This window comes from Elephantulus edwardii, unplaced genomic scaffold (genome assembly GCF_000299155.1).
Source record: "Elephantulus edwardii isolate Elephantulus edwardi_28Jun2011 unplaced genomic scaffold, EleEdw1.0 scaffold00113, whole genome shotgun sequence".
NCBI classification, from domain to species: Eukaryota; Metazoa; Chordata; class Mammalia; order Macroscelidea; family Macroscelididae; genus Elephantulus; species Elephantulus edwardii.
In genome coordinates this window covers 7,976,928-7,999,023 of record NW_006399863.1, presented here as the reverse complement: position 1 = coordinate 7,999,023, position 22,096 = coordinate 7,976,928, and the positions used below count along the sequence as shown (strand labels likewise).

At 40.2% G+C, this 22,096-nt stretch overlaps 1 pseudogene; it reads right to left on the bottom strand.

Moving 5' to 3' along the window:
• Positions 1-3,859: 3,859 nt before the first annotated feature.
• Positions 3,860-12,706, bottom strand: LOC102849781 (annotated as a pseudogene).
• Positions 12,707-22,096: the final 9,390 nt, after the last annotated feature.

Sequence of the window (22,096 nt, the reverse complement as noted above, 5' to 3'; positions counted from 1 at the left end):
AGTTCAGGTCTTTTGTTTGTAGGGTCGCTGAGTCGTATTCGACTTGATGACACTTAACCACTGCTAAGTCAGATTAGTGCTATATTTTGGAGGAACATTTTACTTTGTACATCACTCTTTATCAATTTGCTTTACTGAGGTAATCCTGGTTTGCTGTGATGCTGAACCTTATGCCTTTGGGGTGTCAAATGCCATAATGGCTTCCCAATGTGGAGCGTATTTGGTGCAGCTCCCAATTGTACAACAGTTTGGGTTTGGAAGCAGGAGTGGCATCTACTTCCTAAACCACATGCCTATGGAAACTCTATGAACTTGGAGAAATGATGATAGCTATAGAAAGGCAAGAGGTCTTTTGTTCAGTCACTAAGTCATACTCGACTCGATAGCAATCGACAAGGTTTGCCCAATTCAGGCTGTACTCTTTTCAGTTACTTGCTATGTGTCTGAGAGTGCTGAATATTCCATGGACTGCCAAGAGTGCTTCTTAGAGGCAAGGATGATGAAGCTTCGTCTCTCATACTTTGTACATGTTGCTAGTAAAGGTCAAGGGCAAAAAGAGTTAAGACTCCGAAAGAGGTGGACAGACATGGTGACTGTAACAAATGGGCTCAAGGTATTAGAGATAATGAGGATGGCACAGGATAGGACAGGATTCAGGTCTGTTCATAGGGTTGCTGAGTTGTGCTCAATTCAACGACACTTGACAATCCTTTGAAGGAGCTATGGTGGTGCAGTGCATTACATGTTGCACTGTAAACCAAAGTCAGCAGTCTGAACCCACCAGCTGCTCCTAGAAAGATAGATGGGCAGTCTCCTCTCATAAGGATTTACAGCCTTGGAAATCCAAGGAAGGGATATTAAGAAGACAGAATTGAGCAGACGGCAGTGGGTATGATTTAGGACAGAAAGCCTACCTTTGAGGTGGTGGTGGTTATTAGGTGCTATCAAGATGATGATACATAGTGACCCTATGAACAACAGATCTAAACCTTTCCCTATCCTACTGAACTCTGTCCTGTTCAAGCCCACGGTGGTAGTCTGTGTCAGTCAGTCTCCCAGGTCTTCCTTTCTTTCACTGACCCTCTAACTCAATATGATGTCTCTCTCCAATGACTGGTTCCTCCAGAAAATATAAACCACCAGAGAGGCACAGCCTCCAGGTTAGCTCCACAGCTCACTATGGACATATGACTGGCATCCTATGTTAAATCAGGGCAGGATTCAAGGCTTCTATTTTGGACAAAGGGCCAAAATTCACTAAAGGGGGAAGGCACAGACCCTAACAAATGGTGCTGGCAAAACTGTATACTCATTTATAGAAGGATGAAACAAGATCTATACCGTACATTTGCAAAAACCACTAAAAAATAGACCAAAGACCTAAATGAAAACCCTACAACTCTATAAAAATCAAAGAAAAAATAGAGGCAAACTTAGAGGCCCTATTTATGGCATAGACTATCAAACTAACAAAAAACAGACAGCAGTAGATTGGACAACTGTGAACTTCTAAAAATTAAACCCTTATGTGCATCAAAAGACAAGGGACAAAAGTTATAGAAAACTTTAACAAGAAAAAGGCAATTAAAAACCAGGCAGACATAAAAAGATATTCGGGAGTCCAACATGAGACACACTGACGATCTTAGCCATTGTTGTTATATGTCATAAAGTTATGACCCACAGCTCCCCAATGGAGGACAGAAAGGAACTTTTCCCTATTCTGTGTGATCCACACAATGGCTGATATGAAGACATAAGATATGGAGAGAACTTCGGAGCTCCCTCAGGAGCAGAATGCAATTCCTAAACACCTATGTAGCTGGGGACTCGGTTACAGACCTTGAAGAACAAGCACAGCAACAATCATGGAAGGGCGGGTCACATGTGCAAAGAAGAAGCATCAACAAGCCACCCCCACAAAACATTGCTATAGTAGAAGGCTGAGATCTGGCAGGATGATGCAGCTATGCAGCTGTTCACTAGTCACACAATCTGACTGAACTTGTACTTACCTGCAAAACTCACACATCTACCTACTTCTGTTTGACAGAATTAGATATTCATGAAAGTAGGCTGACACAATTGTCACTATCATCCTAATCCTTACTTAAAATGTGTCACAATTGTTTGTTTCCTTACCTATGAAGATCAATTTTATGCCATTAGATCTCCATTTTCTGGTAAGTAGCAGGTGTAAATAAATGCTGATGAAATATAAAAAGGATTTCACTTGAAACTCATTTAAAACCTGTTACATTAGGATGATCTGTATTTTTCCACCCAGTAGATGTATCAGTGCCTCAGAAGGTTGCTATGAGTTGTGATGGCACCTAAAAACATCATTACATACAGAAAGGAGCTATGGTGGTCTAGTGGTAAGGAGTTGCAATGACAACCCAAAGGCAGGAGGAGGTTCAAGAACTAGCTGCTGCTTAGGGGAAAGATGGACAGTCTCTTCCATTGCAATTAAATTCTGTAAATTCACTGACAGGTCAGCCATAAGGTGGCTCCTATTTGATGGCAATTTGAGTTTATACACAGGTACTGTTCAAAATGCCAGTGTAAACCCGACTTAATGGAACTTTCATTATAAAAGTTACTAGCATTCAGACAGATTTAAAGCAGGGCATGGTACTTGTTTACTTTGGTTTAATCCCATATGGAAAGAGAGACTATTTCCAGAACTGATTCAGTTTGAGAAACGTAATACAAATCTTCCGCAGGGAATCAAATTTTAACAAACCTGTCTCAAGGCCTGGTTTAAAGTCAGTAGGTGGCATCTTATGCAGTAGTTTAGACTTCAAATTTGAAGTTCAGAATTTTAGAGTACCTAGCATAAGTTCATTTTTGTAGCTTAGTTTGTTGGATATGGCTTTATTAATACTTTGGTTAGAAAGATTCATAGGACAAAAAATGTTTTCAAGATAAAAATGAATTCAAGAGCAGATAGTGTATGCATACTGACAAAAATAAATACAGGGTGATTTATTTATAAAGGAGAACAAATCAACGATGAACATTTTAGAAGTTGAGAAGGTAACACTAAGGTGACAAAACAGCCTTTGTTTTCTTTAGATTCACACCTTTAAAGTTTAATTATATAAAGATGAGGAACCACTTCTGCAACCTAAAAATATTTACTTATTAAAACTATATTAATACTCAAAGAAACTATACAAAAGATAATGAGACAAACATGTGCATTTATAGAACTGCAGGTCAGTCAGGCCAGATCCCTGCAGAGGGAATTCCCAGCATGACTTCATTCGTCTGTGAGGACACAGAGCAATCCTTGGTCAGACATACACATTCATCTATTTGTCCAGCACGCTCGGCCTTCCCCTGCTGGATGGTGTCCGTCTGCTATGAATGTGCACGCCGAGTTGTCTGCTCCTTAGAGCAGACGTTTACCTAGAGGAAAATGTTGTCAATTAGTTACAGCCATTAATTTAAAGCATTTCGAGAACATTTCCCATGATTAAAAGTTATAAAACTGCTTTTTATTTTAATAATGTTGCTGCTGTTGTGTACCACAGAGTCAGACCGACCCATAGCCGACCCTCCAGCAGATTTTCAGACACAGTTAATGGCACAAGAAGAGACTGCTTATCCTTCTCCTGTGGAGCAGTTTGTGGTCTCAAACTGTGTGCCTTCAGGATTGCAGCACAGCTTTCTGCCGGTAGGCCACCAGAACATTCTTTATTTTAATAATAAAGTAGTAAATTTTTCAAGGGTTTCATGTATGTTTTTCCCAAAAAGTGATGCCTGAGTAATTTACAAAATGTGAAGCAACTTCTGATTTCCTAAAGAAAATTTTGCTAAATAAAGCCAATTCACAATAATGTCAGATTTCAAGTTACCTTCCTCATCCACCAGCCATTGGAGGAGGACTAGGGCCACGCAGATGATTAATTCGACCCATTCTCCGGGGAGGGTTTCCAGGTGGGCTAATAAAAGGAAAAGTTAATTATGTACCGATTAATAGACAGATTTGAACTGGTTGCTTTAAGATCCTCACACAGACTCTTTTTTTTCAATTATCTAAGAGAAGACTTAATGTTTAAAATCACATGTAATTATAGGAATTAGACCCATAATGTACATAAGGAAAGCAAAGTATGCAACAACTATGATGACTTGAACTGTAAATGTCCAACTGAAACAGTTCCAGCCAAGTTTGAAATGTTGAAACAAGCCCAGCCAGTGTTCCCTGAATTTCTAAGTTTTTAATTATAAGTTAAAAAATGTAGATTTAGAAATGAAATCTCAGGTTATAATGTTGGCCACCAACAAACACTTGCTAACTTAGATTTTTCCCATAGGATCAATGATGCATAAAATTTTACTTTGCTATATTAGAATTATCACATAAGCTACAGTTGAGTTTTAATTTATAGTAACATGTTAAGTTTTATGAAATAGGATTTAAACCTAATTTCTGTAACACTATATGTAAATATTATATTATTTTTAACGGCATACAGTATGTAATTTAATTAAAATGTGCCACTAGGCACTTCCATCATCCAATTAAAAAAAAAAGTTGTACCCTCTTCCATCATCATATCTGGAGTCAGATGAACTTCCATATCCTCTCCTCTTCACATCTTGTTGAAGCAGAGTTTTGAAACTGAAACAAAGGGCAGAAAACAGACAATGGAGGTACCACTCTCAATAGCATTATAACATGTATTTCAAGGCATAAACTATGCCTCTATGAAAAGCTGACTAAACTTACATTTCTTGCAGTCCATTGGGTATCGCTACCTATGCCAATACACCTCAAAAACAGGATGTGGTTAAGTTCTGTGCCAAGTTTGCCCTTTCTTATCATTATTTGCTAATAACACTCCTACACAGAGCTTGAATCACTCCATCTACTTTCCTCCATTCTAAATCAGCTGTCAGGTTTTTTTTTTTTGCATTATCTCATATTAATTGCCCCACATTTCCTGTCAATACTCTATAATGCTCTCTGTGGGAAGGAGAAACCTAGGGTCCTGTGCCAGATGGAACTTCTTTTTTTTTTTTAATTTTAACTATTTTATTATTTTTCATGTACCGTCAAATTAGATCTGACTGGTACAAGAGGAGATTGCCCCTCCTTCTCCAGCAGAGCACCTGGTGGATTTGAACTGCGTTCCTCTGGGATTGCAGTGCAGCTTCTTTCCATTAGGCCACCAGAGCTCCCTCCACATGGAACTTCTAAGAATCCATTTAAACAGTAGTTTTTTTGTGTTGGGCAAAGGACTTAACTAATATAAATACTATTTTTAATAAACATGGTTGTTAGTGGTGGTGTTCCATGCCATCAAGTCAAAACTAACTCACAGCTGACCCTTCAGTGAGTGTTGAGAGTATAAATAACTGAGGGGCAGCTGATGGATTTGAACTGTGTCCCTTGTGGTTGGCAGTGTCACTCTTTCCCAATGAACCTCGAGAGCAGCGCAGGAGGGGAAGACCCTCTATGAGGTGGACTGATTCAGTGACTGGGGTAATCGGGTTGGGTATGTCAGAGGAAATGCGATTGGCACAGGATAAAGCAGGGTTTAGGGCTGTTGTACATAGGGTCGCTATGAGTCGCAAGCGACTTGACAGCACATAACAACAACAACAGCTAAAATTTAAAGATGTTTGTATTGAATAATATTCTTGTTCTCTGCTATAGATACTTCTATGGAATTCTTCCATTTTACATTCCACCTCTTCTAATTTATAGAAGCTTATCAACTGTTAACAGATTATAGTCTTTCTAAAGCAATCAAATTAAGGGTTAAAGACTACAGCCTAATATGCAAAGTTCCCATCCTTTTACCCAAAATACAAACTTCTTTATCATTGTTCACATTATTTCTTTCATCTGAAATAAGTTCCTCTTATGCCCACTTCTCATAATTGACTACTTCAATATAACCAGAAAATATTTACTGACTTTGACTTATTGGACGATGAAGTTGTTCTTGTGGCACAAATAGTTAAGTGCTCAGCTGCTAAAGGGAAGGTTGGTAGTTCAAATCAACCCAGCAGATATGAGGGGAAAGGATCTAGTGATCTGTTCTCATTAAGAATATTGCTTAGAACATTCTGCAGGGGCAGTTCCATGCTCATATGGGGTTGCTATGAGTTAAAATGGACTCAACAGCACACAGGAAAAGTGGATGATAAAGCAATTCTCATTAAATATCATGTGAAAGACAAAAAATTATGTTTCATTAAGAACTACTTGAAATTATGGGCAATTTAAATGTTTGTCTTCTCTGTTATCAACTTTTAACTTTTGATTTTTAAAAAATTCACTATGTGAGAGCTTTAAATTAAGATATTCGCCTTCCCTTCTTTTATTTATATAAAACTCGTTGCTATCAATTCCAACTCATAGGGACTCCATGTGTGTCGGATATAAGTGGTTGTCATTTTACCACTGCCAAGTCTGTCTTCTCCAGTGCTGCTGGGTGGATTCAAACCTCTCAACTTTTGGATAGTGGTCAAGTGCAAATCATCTGCACAACCCACATACCTTTCATTTATTTACTTGGTGCATAATATGGAATTAAAATCACATATGCACATACCCACGTCAGAGGGAAAAAATAAGATAATAAGACACAATCATTTGACACCAAAATGGGCAGGCCTGGTTCCACCACTGTGGACTCAAGCAGTTGCCACCAGGGCTAAAGCATGAACAAGGTACCAATTAACAGATACTCTGATTAACAGATCATCTGGGTAGCTGCTTTAGCATGACTCGAGCCTCAACTTCCCTAGTAAAGCTATTAATAAAAACAGAAAAGATTACAAGTTTTTACTGCTTCAGGAAAGTTGAACTTGTTTAATATAAACGACATTATACAACTAACATGTCTGTAAACTTAAATATAAGGGATGTTAAAAACACTAACTACTATACTTACAACAAAACCACAAATTCAGCTATTGCCCAGAAGAAATCTGTTATCAAGGAAAATCTCCATGGGGACTGATTGCGGCTATCCAATACTTGTCCTATAGACAAAAACAAAAAAATTCAGTCAGTGCCATAAATCCTCAATAGTAGATCCACTGCATTTAATTGGTACAAATGACAGACTCGGGTTTGAACTTGTTCTCTGTTCCAGTCAACACTAGGAGAGGCTGACTGTGTGTACATCAGTCTAAGGAAAAGTTCAAGAAGTGCAGCGTCAGGATCTAGGAGCTTCTACTGGCATATCAAATGACCATCTACAGTTCATGAATTTGGTGGATTGATTTCAAGTATTTCTAGGCAACAAGAGACGTAGGTGAGAAGAAAAGAATATTCATGCCACCTCCACTTTCTGAAATGTGTTCAGAGGATTTATTTTTATTTTCCAAGTTTTCTGCCTATATGAAAGGATTGTCCAGTATTTTTACAGGTTTATACAATCAGTTGCTATGGGAAGCTGCTCTACTGTTCATCTACAAAGAGAAATAGATAGAATAGAAAAATGGTGGTACATACACACAACAGAATATTACGTAGCACTGAAAAACAATGAACTTGTACAACACTACACAACATGGGTGAGCCTGTATCTGTCATAAAAGAATAAATACTGCATAACACTGTTGTTATAAAAGAAGACTGATGTGGTGGGGGTGGGGGAGCACAGGAAGATAAAGGATAGATAATGAACACTGCACAGGAACAGATAAGGGGAAGAACTATCTGAAAGGAATGTGAAAGGAATGGATGATTAAGCATTATATGATGATAAGCTGGAACAAAGTGGACTAGGGGAGGGAGGAAAATATGCAACAGTGACTGAATGAAAACCCAATGTTTCTGTAAACTTTTGTTAAAAGCATAATAAAAATGAAGAGCTGTTGCTGTAAAATTTTTGTAAATTAAAGAATTTGTGTGTTCTTAGTAATGATGTTAATTTGGTTTAATCTTCATAAAAACTTTTCTTTTAAAAAAAATAACAGGGTACTCAATTCTAATAAACACCAGGTTTATTTTAAGCAAACCTGGATCTATGTTTCAAAATCACTGAAATAACAGAAACTAAAAATTAGTACTTTCAAGTTTCAATTTTGCAAATCAAGAGGTCAGAACACTCTGGGGCAAAAACATCTGTCAACCACCTCTCCTGGTCATTATCACAAGGACCTCCCCATGCTTACTGCCATACCATACCTCTCTCACCCCCACTATTTTCCTGCTGACTTCTTCCATGACCAGTTACATGCAGGAATCTACTTAAGACTTCAGCTTTCTCAAGAGTTCTTACGAAGAGTTCTGACTGCACATTTAAGGTCAAGAAACTTGGTTTGGCCGATTGCTAATTCTGTTTCTTAAAAGTGAGGTGACATTTTCCGTCTGTAAGATTATTTCAGGATTTGCCATCTGTCATGGAGTGAATTGTGTCTCCTCAAAAAATGTCAACATGGCTGGGACATGATTCCAGTGTTTTTGGCTTAATAAGGAGATATGGATGGGATACAACACATTCCATCACAACTCTGAGGAGGAAGGTGGGGAATCTCTCTGGGTTATCACCTGTATCATCTTGTATCTAACAAGAGATAATACAAAATAAAAAGGGAGAGGCTAAAAGGCAGCACAGCCTTTGTGTGCAGGGTCCCTGATCCAAAAATAAACTGAGGAATGCTGGGCATACAGATGCTGAAAGGAGATAAGGACATTTCTCCAGAACAAAGAAAGCCTTTCTTTGAGAGTCTAAATCCTGAATCTGGACTTTTAGAAGCAATACTGTTAGTATATATTTGTTTGTTAAAGCCATCTGCTTGTGGTATTTTGTTATAGTGAAAAACCAAGACCCCCTTCATATTATAATTGCTGCAAAATACTCCATCACACTTAGAATCAATTACGAAGTGCAAACAAAAAGTTCTATCTAAACAAATAGATGTAATAAACATGACATCAATTCTTAAAAAAAAAAAAAACAAAAAAACCCAAAACACAACACACACACACACCCCCCCCAAAGCCACAAAAGATTAGCCACAACACATGGCAATCTTATGTGTTCGAGTTGAACTGTGCTCCATTCAATTTTTTGGTTCGTTCTTTTTTGCTCCATACGATTTTTTAAAAATTAATTTTAATGAAAGTTTACAGAGACTTAGGGTTTCCAGTCATTCATTGTTGCACTTTCTCCTTGCCCTTCCCATTCAATCTTCTCCTTGAAAAGTAAAACTCTTTCATTATTATGCAATCCCTCCTCCGAAGCCCACTCCACCATGCAGCCTTCACTATGGACTTCTGTAATGACAAGAATACTCATTCTTGTATCCCTTTTAAACAATTCTCTCCCTCATCTGTTTCAATGCAACATACATCATTTCTCCTCTCCTTTTCTGTCTTTCCTCAACCCTGATGTCAGTCCCATTTTAAAACAGTGGCCCTATGCAATAGTCCTTTTGTGACTGAGATACTTCACTTAGCATAATGTCCTCCAGGGTCACCTATTTTGTATAATATTTCATGAGTTCCTTATTTTTCAATGCTGCATAGCATTCAATTGTGCGAATATAACACAGCTTCTCTATTCGCTTGTTGATGGGCACTTGGGTTGTTTCTAGCTCTTTGCTATTGCAAACAAAGCCACAATAAACATGGGTGTGCGTGTATCTGCTTGGGTGGCAGTTACGTGTTTTTTTTTTAGGTTAAATTCCCAGTAGTAGAATTGCTGGGTCAAATGGTATTTCTATTTGCAACTTTTTGTGAAAGTGCCATACAGCCTTCCGTAGTGGTTGCATCATTTTACACTCCCACCAACAGTGAATAAGGGTTCCAATTTCTCCACAACCTCACCAGCATTTGATGTCTGCTGGTATGTTAAATTTTACGATTCTTATTGGGGTGAGATGATATCTCATAATTGTTTTGATTGCTCCATACAATTTTTAATAGCTGAATTTTCAGCAACAGACAGGTCTTTCTTCCAAGATGCGTCTGGGCAAATTTAAACAAAGAAGCCTAAAGAATATTTCTTGCCTTTTGCCCTTTTCTCACTAACTTCTGAGAAAGCAGACCACTCACAGCTCTTATATTCCTAGGGGGAAAAAAGGTCCTAACAAGGTTATTTATGTGGAATAAATAAACCAATACATAAATAGTAAGACATTACATTACTGTTGTTCTGTACTATTGAGTCGCCTGCAACTCAGAGCGACCCTATGTACAAAATCTCTAAACCCTGCTCTATCCTGTGCCAATCTTATCGCCTCTGACACACCTACCCCCATTACTCCAGTCATTGAATCCATGCATCTCATTAAGGGTATGTTCCTCCACCCTCCCAAGCATGACATCCCTCTCCAAGGACTGGTCTCGCCTTACAACATGTCCAAAGTATGTCAGATGAAGCTTCAGAATAATTGCCTCCAAGGAGCAGCCTGGTCTCACTCTCTCTAGGGAGAAACCTGTTTGTTTTCCTAGCAGTCCATGGTATATTCAATACTCCAGCACCACAGCTCAGAGGCATCAATTCTCTATCATCCCTAGTCATTGTCCAGCTTTCTGATGCATCACAAGTAATTGCAAAGATTAAGGCCTGAGTCAGGCCCACCTTAGTCTCCACAATGACATCATTGCTCTTTAGTACTTTGGAGAGGTGTCTGACAGCAGACTTTCCCAATGCAATGCATCTTTTTAATTTCCTGGCTGCTGGTATAAAGGGTGTTGATTGTGGAGCCAATCAAACTAAAGCTGTTAACAATCTCAGTATCTTTACCATCCAATGAGCCTAATGGTTAGAATCTTTGTTTTCTTAATATTCAGCTTCAATCCATATTGAAGGCTGCAGTCCTTGACCTTCTGCAGCAAGCATTTCAGGGCCTCCTCAGTTTCAGCAAGCAGTGTTGTGTCATCTGCATAATACAGATTGTTGATGAGTCTTCCTCCAATCCTGATGCCACATTTCTCCTCATAGAGCCCAACCTCTCGAATAATCTGTTCTGCATAGAGATTGAAAAGGTATGAAGATAGGACACATCCCTGGTGTACTACCCTTCCCAATTCGGAACCATGCAGTGTATCCCTGCTCTATTCTGACAACTGCCTCCTGGTCCAAGTACAGGTATCACATAATAAGCACAATCAAGTATTCTGGGATTCCCATTCTCCCCAGAGCCAGCCACAGTGTGTTTTCATCTACACAGTCAAATCCCTTTGCATAGTCAATAAAACACAGACATTCCTCTGGTACGCCCTGCTTTCAGCCATGATCCATATAGCATTAGCTATCCTTAATACCATTGCCTCTTCACATTACACAGGAATTATTTAGACTACAAAAACATGGGACACAACTGAAAGTGGCCAGTCTCCAAAACCATATTAATATTTTGATGCATTTCTTTAGTGCACATCAATCTAGTTTCAATGTTTTCTAAGTAGAAGATAAGGAAAGAGGTGAGAGAACAGAGATAGCAAAGTGCACAGAAAAAAACTTAGACACTTATGAATAGCTTAGTCATTTCTAGAGAGAAACATCCTCCTGTACCATGGTAGGTACTTGGTGAAGATCCAAGAGCCAGGTGGTTCAAACTACTTTTTAAACCGACCATATATAACAGCCTCTGTCCACAAAGTTCAAAAAGGAGGAATGGGAAGGAAAGGAGGACAAACTGAAGCCAGAAACTCAGAGAGAAAGAAGAAAAGTTGTAACATGAGAGGATTGGAGCTAATGTCATAAGCAAAATGAGTATAAACTGTTGCATGGGAAACTTTATACTCTGTAAACTTTCACCCAAATTACTAATTAAAAAGAAATCAATTAAAATACTTAAGATTCCTCCAAAGAATTTCACCTGGGTAAACGGACAGGCATTATTATCTTTATTTCCAGTAATTTTCTTGTGGAGACACAGAATTCAAGTTCTTATTTTCTATTCTGAGAACAAGGAATTTGCTGCCGAAGGAAATGATACTCATTGCTGTGCCCCTTATAATTGGGGCACAAGGTTGGGTGCGCTTTTCTCTTCTGACCCTTCCTTGGAACAAGACCCATTAAGCTTTTTCATCAAATTCTTATTTTATAATTTAGAGACATTTTAGAGACAGGATGTAATAGGAAGCCTTCGTGAAGCGGTGTCCAAAAGCTCCGACTGCAAGTCAACGTGGTGGGCGAAAAGGAGCGGCCACTTGCCTTCCGCAAAGTTGGAAGGGTCAGTTCCACACAAGGTTATTGTAGGTCTGACTCAAAGGCAGAGGGGCCTGGATTTTGATGCAGTTTTGTGTCTGTTAACAGCTAGAACTCCGAAGCCAGTCACTTTGGGTTCGAACCTCGGTTGTTAACCTTTGTGACTCCTGCTCGTTCCCACTGATGAGGCAGGTGTAATAAACACACCGCCGAAATGCTTCACACTACACTAGGGCCCCAGAGCCATTCTAGAAGCGTAACACCTACGTTAAAGGTGCTGATTTCGTTGTCATTACTAACAACGAACGTGCACGTCCAAGCGGAGCACCGATCCTCGCAAAATCCCCACTGGGGTCCCAACACTCAGTTTGAGGACGAAGGGAACCCCGCGCCGTCGTCCTGCCTATCCCCCCACCCCGCCCCCAGGCTCCGAAACCGGCCGCCCATTCAGACTGCAGCGATTTCAAATCTGACCGGGCCCGAGATGTGGGTGGAGGACCCCAGGCTCTGGCCTTCCAGGTTAAGTCACCCCGCAGCCCCCAGAACTTACCGTTCGAGATGTAAACCATCCTGTCTCCCTTCTCCCACTTCCGGAGCGATGGAAGTGCCCGGCCCTCTGGTTTTTCTTATCTACCTCCTCCACTCGCGTCACAAACCACGACTAAACAAGACAGTGAGCAGAGACGAGGTGGGAAGTGCCCATTGGCTTGCCAGAAGGACATGCGCAGCCGCTGTTTTGCTTCGTCACGCAGGCGACCTCCCCTATAGCCGGACTTTCTGTCAGGTGACCGGAAGTTATGGTTGGGTGACGTCATCGAAAGGCGCCGCCCGCTGAATGTTTGCTCATCCGGCGTGTGGAGCTGGTTTGCGCAACTTTGTGAGGAAGTTTTGCATTCCAGCTATTAGCGCGTTTTTACAGTCTTATCTCCTTATTATATTTTTTTAATTTTCCCCCCCTCATTATATTCTTGCCACAACAGAAAATGAAGGACCTTCATTGGATTTACTCCATCCACGGCAGTAAGGTAGACTATATTATTTGAGGAAGCAGTTCTTCAGCGTTGGTGATGGAAAGACTCATCGCCGACCTGAGCGATGCTGCTCCTGTTGTTAGGTACCAACCATCAAGTCGACTAACCCAGCGACTCTGTGAACAACAGGCCTGAACTATGCTGTGCCATCCTCATGATCTCTGATAGCTCGAGCCTGTTGTTACAATTACTGTGTCTATCAATCCATCTTGTTGAGGGTCTTCTTCTCTTTTTTACCCTCCAACTTTCCCAGCATGGTGCCTTTTTCCAAGGACTGGCTTCAATTGACAACATACCCAAAGTACATGAAAATGAAGTTTCTCCATCCTTTCTTCTAAGGAACACCCTGGTTACACTTCCTACGAGGCAGCTTGGTTTGGGTTGTTTGTTTGTTTTGGCAGTCCCTGGGCTTTTCGGTACTCTTCTCCAACACAATTTAGAGTTGTGTTATGCACATTGCTTCTTTAAAAGTGCTAAAGAGCAAGGGTGTCAGTTTAAAGACCAAGATGCACCGACTCAAGCCATGGTGTTTTTACTTGGTTTGTATATACCACCAGGTTGATCAAAGAATAAGGAAAAGGGAAGAATTGATGCCTTTGAATTGTGGTATTGGTAGAGAGTATTATAGATAACGTGACTGACAAAAGAACAAACATAAATCTTGGAGGAAGTGTAAACCAGGGTGCGCCTTAGAGGCAAGGACAGAAAAACTGTCTCATATATTTAGGACATGTTATCAGTGACTACCAACAATGGGTGGGAGCATGGCGGAGGATGGCGCAGGTTAGGGTAAGGTTTTGTTCTGTTCATAGGATTGCTGTGAACAGAAGATTTCAAAGGTCAGCTTGAGAAGACAAAGTATATTATAATGGGCTTTTGGCCCTCTGAGCTGCACCATGGTGTTTGGCAAGAACAAGCACCTCCCAAAAGGTGGCGAAAAAGGAGCTAAAAGGAAAGTAGTTGATTCATTTTTCTAAGAATGATTGAGATAATGTAAAAGCACTAGCTCTGTTCAGTATAAGAAGTATTAGGAGGACATTAGTCACAAGGACTCAAGGAGCTAAAATTTCATCTGATGGACTCGAGGGTCGTGCTTTTGAAGTGAGCCTTGCTGATTTGCAAAATGATGAGGTTGTATTTAGAAAATTCAAGCTAATTACTGAGAATTGGCTAGGCAGAAATTGCCTCACCAAGTTCCATGGAGTGATTCTTGTTATGTGCCATTGAGTAACCTGTATCTCGTACCCTCTGTACAATAGCTCCAAATCGGGTCCTATCCTGAGCTAGTCTCAATGACTCCGATACACCTAATCTCATTGCCCCGGTTACTGTGTTTATCCATCTCATGGGGTCTTCCTCTCCTGCACTGTCCCTCTACCCTTTCAAGCATGATGTCCTCCAAGGACTGGTCCCTCTTGGCACCATGCCCCAACTATGTCATAATGGAGTTTCAAAACCAATGAGAATCTTGGTTTCATTTGTTCTCCTGGAGGTTGATGGTATGTTAAATACTCTTCTCCAGCAACCCAATGCAAAAGCCTCATTGTTTTTCTCCAGTACCACATCTCAAAGGCATCCTTTCTTCTAGCATCCTTAGTCATTGTCCAGCTCTCTAATGCATAGCAAGTAATTGAAAAAACCTGGATCAGGTGCACCTTATTCTCTATACTGATGTCACTGGTCTTTAGCACTTTGGAGAGGTCCCTGACAGCAGACTTCCCCAATGCAATTTATCTTTTTATTTCCTGACTACTGGTTCCAAAATTGTTGATTGTGGAGCCAAGCAAGCTGAAATTGTTAACAACCTTAATTTCTTCTCCATCCATTGTGGTGTTGTCAGTTGGCCCAGTGGTGAGAATCTTTGTCTTGATGCTAAGCTTCAATTCATAATGAAGACTACAGTCCATGACCGAAGCAAATGCTTCATGTCCTCCTTCAGTTTCACCTAAAAAAGTTTCTTTGTGACAAAATACACACTCTGGTAAGAAAATGACAGCATGATTGAAACTCATGCTGACGTCAAGACTACCGCTGACTATTAGCTTCCTCTGTTTTGTGTTGGTTTTAAAAAAAACAAACAAAAACAACACAACAGTCAAGTTCAGAAGACCTTTTATGCACACCACCAGCAGGTCTGCCAAATCTAGAAGAAAATTATGGAAGTCGTGACTTAAGAGGTGCCAACCAATGACGTTTTAAAAAGTCAATAAAGTGATTGCAGATAGCCATTAGAAAGACATAGAAAAGGCTTGCCAGTCTATTTATCCTCTCCATGATGTATTTGTTAGAAAGGTAAAAATGTGGAAGAAACCCAAGTTTGAATTGAGAAAAACTCAATGAAGCTTCATGGTGAAATTGGTAGCTCTGGAAAAGCTACTTGAAATGAGGCAGATGCTAAAGTTGAACGAGTTGATGGCTATGCTAGTTCCAGAATCTTTAAAATTCAGACTTTTAATAATGACACATAAAAATTATTGTCTGGGGGGGGGAACCACCTAAAGAATTAAAATGGATTGTACAAAGAACTGGAGTTGGAGAATGTAACAGGAATAACTCACTCAGTATTTCTCAAATTGAAAGAACTGAAAAATTCAAGTTTCGAGCTGTAATACTGAGAGATGCTATGGGCAAAATGTTGAATGATCCAGGATGCATCTAAAGAAAATGAAGGGAGTACAGAGAGTCACTGTACCAAAAAGAATTGGTCAATACTGAAATATTTCAAGAAATTGCATTTGATAAAGAGCCGGTGGTGATGAGGGAAGAAGTTCAAGCTGCATTGAAGGCATTGGCAAAAAATAATGCCCAATTAATTAATGGATACCAATTGACATTCTAACACACCAGCTCCCATCACTCAGTTACTGTATTTCATCTAGGGTCTCCCTCTCCTGTGCTGCCTGTCCATCCTTGGAACGCGATGTCCTTTTCTAAGGACCAATCTCTCATTGTAAGTAAGTCCAAAGTAAGTGAGGCAGAGCTTCAAAATCCTAGCCTCCAAGGAGAGACTGTTTCACCCTCTCGAAGACCTATTTTCTTGGCAGTCCATGGTATGTTTAAGAATCTTCTCCAGCACCACAACTCGAAGGCATCTATCTATTCTTCTGTCATCCTTCGTCATTGTCCGACACTCTGCAGCATAACAAGTAATTGAGAAGACCATGGCCTGGATTAGGTGCACCTTTGTATCTAGACTGACACCGTTGTTCTTCAGCACTCTAGAGAGGTTCATGACAGCAGATTTTCCCAATGCAATTCTTTTGATTTCCTGACTGCTGGTGTTGAGAGAGTTGCTTGTGGATCCGAGCAAGCTGTAATTGTTGTTGTTGTTATGTGCCGTCGAGTCGTTTGCGACTCATAGTGACCCTATGCACAACAGCCTTAAACCCTGCTCTATCCTGTGCCAATCGCACTGCCTCTAACACACCCATCCCGATTACCCCAGTCACCGAATCAACCCATCTCATAGAGGGTCTTCCCCTCCTGCGCCATCCCTCCACCCTCCCAAGCATGACGCCCCTCTCCAGGGACCCATCCCTCCTGGCAACATGCCCAAAGTATGTCAGATGAAGCCCCAGAATCCTTGCCTCCAAGGAGTTGCTTGGTTTAGTCCTCTCCAGGATGAATCTGTTTGTTTTCTTGGCAGTCCATGGTACATTCAGTACTCTTCTCCAGCACCACAGCTCAAAGGCGTCAATTCTCCTGTCCTCTCTAGTCATTGTCCAACTCTCTGATGCATAAAAAGTGATTGCAAAGACCATGGCCTGTATCAGGCACACCTTAGTCTCCAGAGAGACACCATTGCTCTGGAGTACTTTAGAGAGGTCCCTAACAGCAGACTTTCCTATCGCAATACACTTTTTGTGTTGACTGTGGAGCCAAGCAAACTGAAGCTGTGAACAATCTCAATCTCTTCGCCATCCATCCTGACGCTGCCAATTGGTCCAGTGGTGAGAATCTTTGTCTTCTTGACATTGAGCCTTAGTCCCTACTGAAGGCTGCAGTCCTTGACCCTCCACAGCAAGTGCATGAGGTCCTCCTTAGTTTCAGCAAGCAGGGTTGTGTCATTTGCATAACGCAGATTGTTAATAGATCTTCCACCAATCCTGTTGCCACAATTCTTCTTGTAGAGCCCAGCCTCCCGGATAATCTGCTCTGCATACATGTTGAAAAGGTATGGAGACAGGACACATCCCTGGCGTACACCCTTCCCAATTTTGAACCGTGTACCTTCAATCTCTTCTCCATCTAATATGGTGTTACCAATTGGCCCAGTGGTGAGAATCTTTGTCTTCTTGATGTTAAGCTTTAATCCATATTAAAGACTACAGTCCTTGACCTTTTGCAGCAAGTGCTTCAGGTCGTCTTCAGTTTCAGCAAGCTATTAGTGAGACTGGCTCAGGACAGGGAATGGTTCAGAGCTGCTGTACATAGGGTCACTATGCGTCGCAGGTAACTCAACCAATAACATTTTATGACAGGTTTGGAAGCAGGAGTGTCATCTATTTCCTAAACAACATGCCTCTGGAAACTATGAATTTTAATAAATGTCAATAGTTGTAGAGGGGCTTCAGGCCTTTTGTTCATAGGGTCTCTATGAGTCATGCTCAAATCAAAGTCAATCAACAACACAACAACAATTGACATATTTCAACTAACAGATCTAGCACTGGACATAATCACCAGTCTGTGCCAGGAAATTTGTTGGAGGATAGGTACATGGCCAACTGACTGGAAGAGATCCATATATGTTCCCATCCCCAAAGAAGGTGAACCAACAGAATGTGGGAAATATTAATATCACAGGCAAGCAAAATATTGCTAAAGATAATTCAAAGATGGGTAGAATAGTATATTGATAGAGAACTACCAGAAGTTCAGGCTAGGTTTAGAAGATGCTGTGGCACCAGGGATATCATTGCTTATGTAAAATGGATCTTGCCTGAAAGTAGAGAATACCAGAAGAATGTCTATTCGCGTTTTATTGACTATCCAAAAGTATTTGATTGTGTGAATTATAACAAACTATGGCTAATATCGAGAAGAATGGGAATTCCAGAACACACAATTACGCTTATATAAAATATGTAGACCATTAAACTATGAACAGAGTAAGGGAACATTGTGTAATTGAAAATTAAGTAAGGTGTGAATCAATGATATATACTCCTTACTTATTCAACCTGTATGGTGAGCAAATAATTTGAGAAGCTGGACTTTGTGAAGAAGAATGCAGTATCAAGATTGGAGGGAGACTCATCAGTAACTTTTGTTATGCAGATGACAGAACCTTGCTTTCTGAAGAAGAGTATTGAACTGCCAAGAGAACAAATAGGTCTGTTCTCAAGAGGATGAAACCAGGTTGCTCTTTGGAAGCAAGGATTTTGAAACTTCATTTTACATACTTTGGGCATGTTGCCAGAAGGGGCCAGTCCTTGGAGAGAGGCATCTTGCTTAGAAGGGCAGATGGTCAGCACAAGTGAGGAAGACCTTGAACGAGATGGATTGACACAGTGATTGTGGCATTGGGGTCAGGTATATCGGAGATGGTGATGGTGAGGTTTACATGTTAGGACAGGTTCAGAGCTGTTGTTTGTAAGGTTGCTGTGAGTTGTAGTTGACTCAGCGGCACATAATAACAACCACCAAGGACTTATCGCTTCTGATAATGTATCCAAAGTACATGAGACCGAAGTCTTGCCTTCCTTGCTTATAAGAAGCATTCTGGCTGCCCCTCTTCCAAAATAGACTTGTTTGTTCTTCCAGCAGTCCATAGTATATATTCAATATTAATTGACAACACCACAATTTAAAAGCATTCCATTCTTCTTCACCTTTATTTGTTTTCTAGCTTTCACATACACAAGTTGAGACACACCTTAGTCCGGTATGAGTCTAAAATCAGAGGCACTGTATTGAGTAAATAGATAAACCTGAAATCGGTGTTCTAAAAGTCTCAACATGTTAGATTCCAACTCTTTTTATTGATTGACTTGGCAAAATACCTTGAGGACGGTAAACTCACAGACGATATTCATAGTTAAGGCACATAACAATAACAGTAACAGAATACAATTCTAAAAGTACTAGAATAATGCTTTTAGCAATCTGTCAATGCACCTCATTCACTGCCATTGGGTTAGTTTCAATCGTACTGGCCTTCCATTGAGTTTCCAAGGTTGTGCATTTTAATGAGAGGAGACTCTTCATTCTTCTCCCAAGGATACATACCACTGGCCTATAGTTAACATCATAACTCACTATAGATAGACTATGCTATCAGAACTCTTAATCCATACCCTTACCAATTTGTAAATTTCTGATGATTTCACTTAAGAAATCTGGATCACAAGTCCCCTCCACCCACCTCTATAACAGTTTCCATTAATGTTAACATGACTGCTAGAACTGGCTTATGAGTTTAAAAGGTTAAGAAATTATAATTGGAATATGTAACTATATATTATAAATAGGTCCTGTGATGGGGTCCTAGGTTGAGATCTAAATATTCCACATTTACTTAAAGATAGATTCTTTAACCAACTAAATTAAAAACAGACTGTTTCACTTTAACCAACTCATTGATAATGTTGTTAACTCTGTGACATACTTTAGATACTATAATCCAGAACTTTTAAATCAATCATATTCTCCCAAGAACTCAAAAAACTCATTGCTGTGAAGTTGGAACTGACTCATGCTGACACTTTATTTGGGTTCTGAGATTGTAAATCACATGAGAGGAGAGTTTTGTCTTTCTCCTTAGGAGCTACCAGTGAATTTAAAGAGGCTAAGAGACACTACCTTTGGGTAGTGCACAGTACAACTGGACAGTGCGTGTGAGGGAGACTAATCACAGGGTGAAGAATCTTCATCAGCAGTCCAAATCTGTTTCCTTTGAGGTCAGACATGACCTCACTCTCCACATGTTCTACCAATTCTTATACCAATGGTCCCTCCCATAGCCTTAGTACTTATCTGCTGGGCTCAGTAAACTTGAGCTTTAAATTCTGAACAATTAAAGATGTGTGCCTGGGTAACTTCAGTGAACTTCTAATTTGAAGTAGGTTGAAGCAGAACATTTGATTATCCCTTGGCCCGTAACCCATCCTATTCTAAATTTAGGATTCCTGGTGATGCAGTAGTTAGACACTCAGCTACTCCCTGAATGGTCACTGCATCAGAAAAATTAGAGAAAAATTAGATAGCCTGCTTCTGTTCATATTCAGAACCCGTGGTTTTACCTTGCTCTATAGTATTGCTTCGTGCTAGAATCAATTTGACAGCCAAGAGTTAGCTTCATGAGGCCTTCACAAGTACTCATTAGCAATAACCCTTTGCTGTCAAATTTGATTCTGACTCATGGCAACCCTGTGTGTTACAGAGTTGTTCTGATTGTAGTTAGGTGCTGTCAAGTTGAATATGACTCATAGCAACCCTATGAACAGGAGATCTGCACCCTGTCCTATCCTGTGCTATCCTCACAATCTCTGCCACATTTGAGACCCTTGCAGTCTCCGTGTTAACTCATCTGGTTAAAGGTCTTCCTCTCTTTTGCTCTTTCCACCTTTCCAAACATGATGTCCCTCTCCAAGGAATAGCCTCTCCTAGCAGCATGTCCAAAGTATGTAAAATGAATCTTTATCATCTTTGCTTGCAGAACTGTGTTTGGACAGAATAGGAATGTCTAATGGAGTTTTCTTGACTGAAATTTTATGGAAGCAGATTGTCCAACCTTTCTCCTGTGTTACCAGTATGTGGATTTGAACTGCCAGCGTTTTGGCTAGAGGTTGTGCTGAAACCATTTGTCCTATCTCAGAACCTTTCTTGAGTGAAGTAGCCTCCAATAACAACAGAAGAGGAATTATGGGCCAGTCATTCCTGACTCTTAGTAATATTTAGAACTCCCCTCCCCATTACTTTGTCTAGATGTTTTCAGTTCTCTGTTGTTGTTATGTACAATTGAGTTGAAACCGACCCACAGCTTACCTTCCAGTGGGTTGTTTGCAGCAGAGCATTAATCTGAATGATTGACTCTCCCTTAACTCCGGTAGAAGTGAATTCATTTGCTTAACCAAATCAACACAAAATTTAGGTTGTCTTAGATCGAGTGTCATTTTGTTTCCAAAGAGCCTTGTATTTATGTGTATATTTTCCAGAGTAATTTCTGCTTTTCTAATATGTACAAAATACAGAAAAGATAGTTCTAAGGAGTAAACGGAAAATACATGGTTGGTTAAAATTACTCATTCTGCAAGTAAAATATTTTATGTTTCAACCTTTCTCCATCTAAACAGATGCCAGGAACCTTACTTTTTTTGACACTTTCTGTCTTTTTAATAGCAATTTCAATGAAAGTATGTTTTTTTTCACGGTCACTGAGGAAGAAAGTCTTTATTACCCAGTGGTGACTGTTCATAGGAGGGATTTTTAGCTGAACTTGAAGGGACCCTTGCGGAGCTTGCTGTGCCCTGAGGTAGGTAGCTAGAGAGACTCTTGTTGCTGTGGACATATCATTACTTTATAGTATTTTTCCTTTTACTGAAACTGCTCAATCAGTATCAACAACAAAGCTGTCCCTATTGTGTTGGACTTAAATGATGGTGGTGGTTGTTGTTGTTTACCGTAGAGTTGTAACCAACCCATAGCTGACCCGCTGGTGGGTTTTCAGAGGCAATTAATTGCACAGAAGATTGCTCATCCTTCTCCCATGGAGCAGGTCAAACTACATGGCTTCAGGACTGCAGTGCAACTTTTTGCCACTAGGCCACTGGAGCTCCCTGCAAATGATGGTGCTGGAATGCATTTCAGAATAAAGTTACTCCATAGGTTTTTCAGACAGAAGAGGAAGAAAAGACCAAAATGGATGTCAGAAGAAACTCTAAAGATTGCACTGGAGTGTAGAGAAGCCAAAGCACAAGGAAGAAT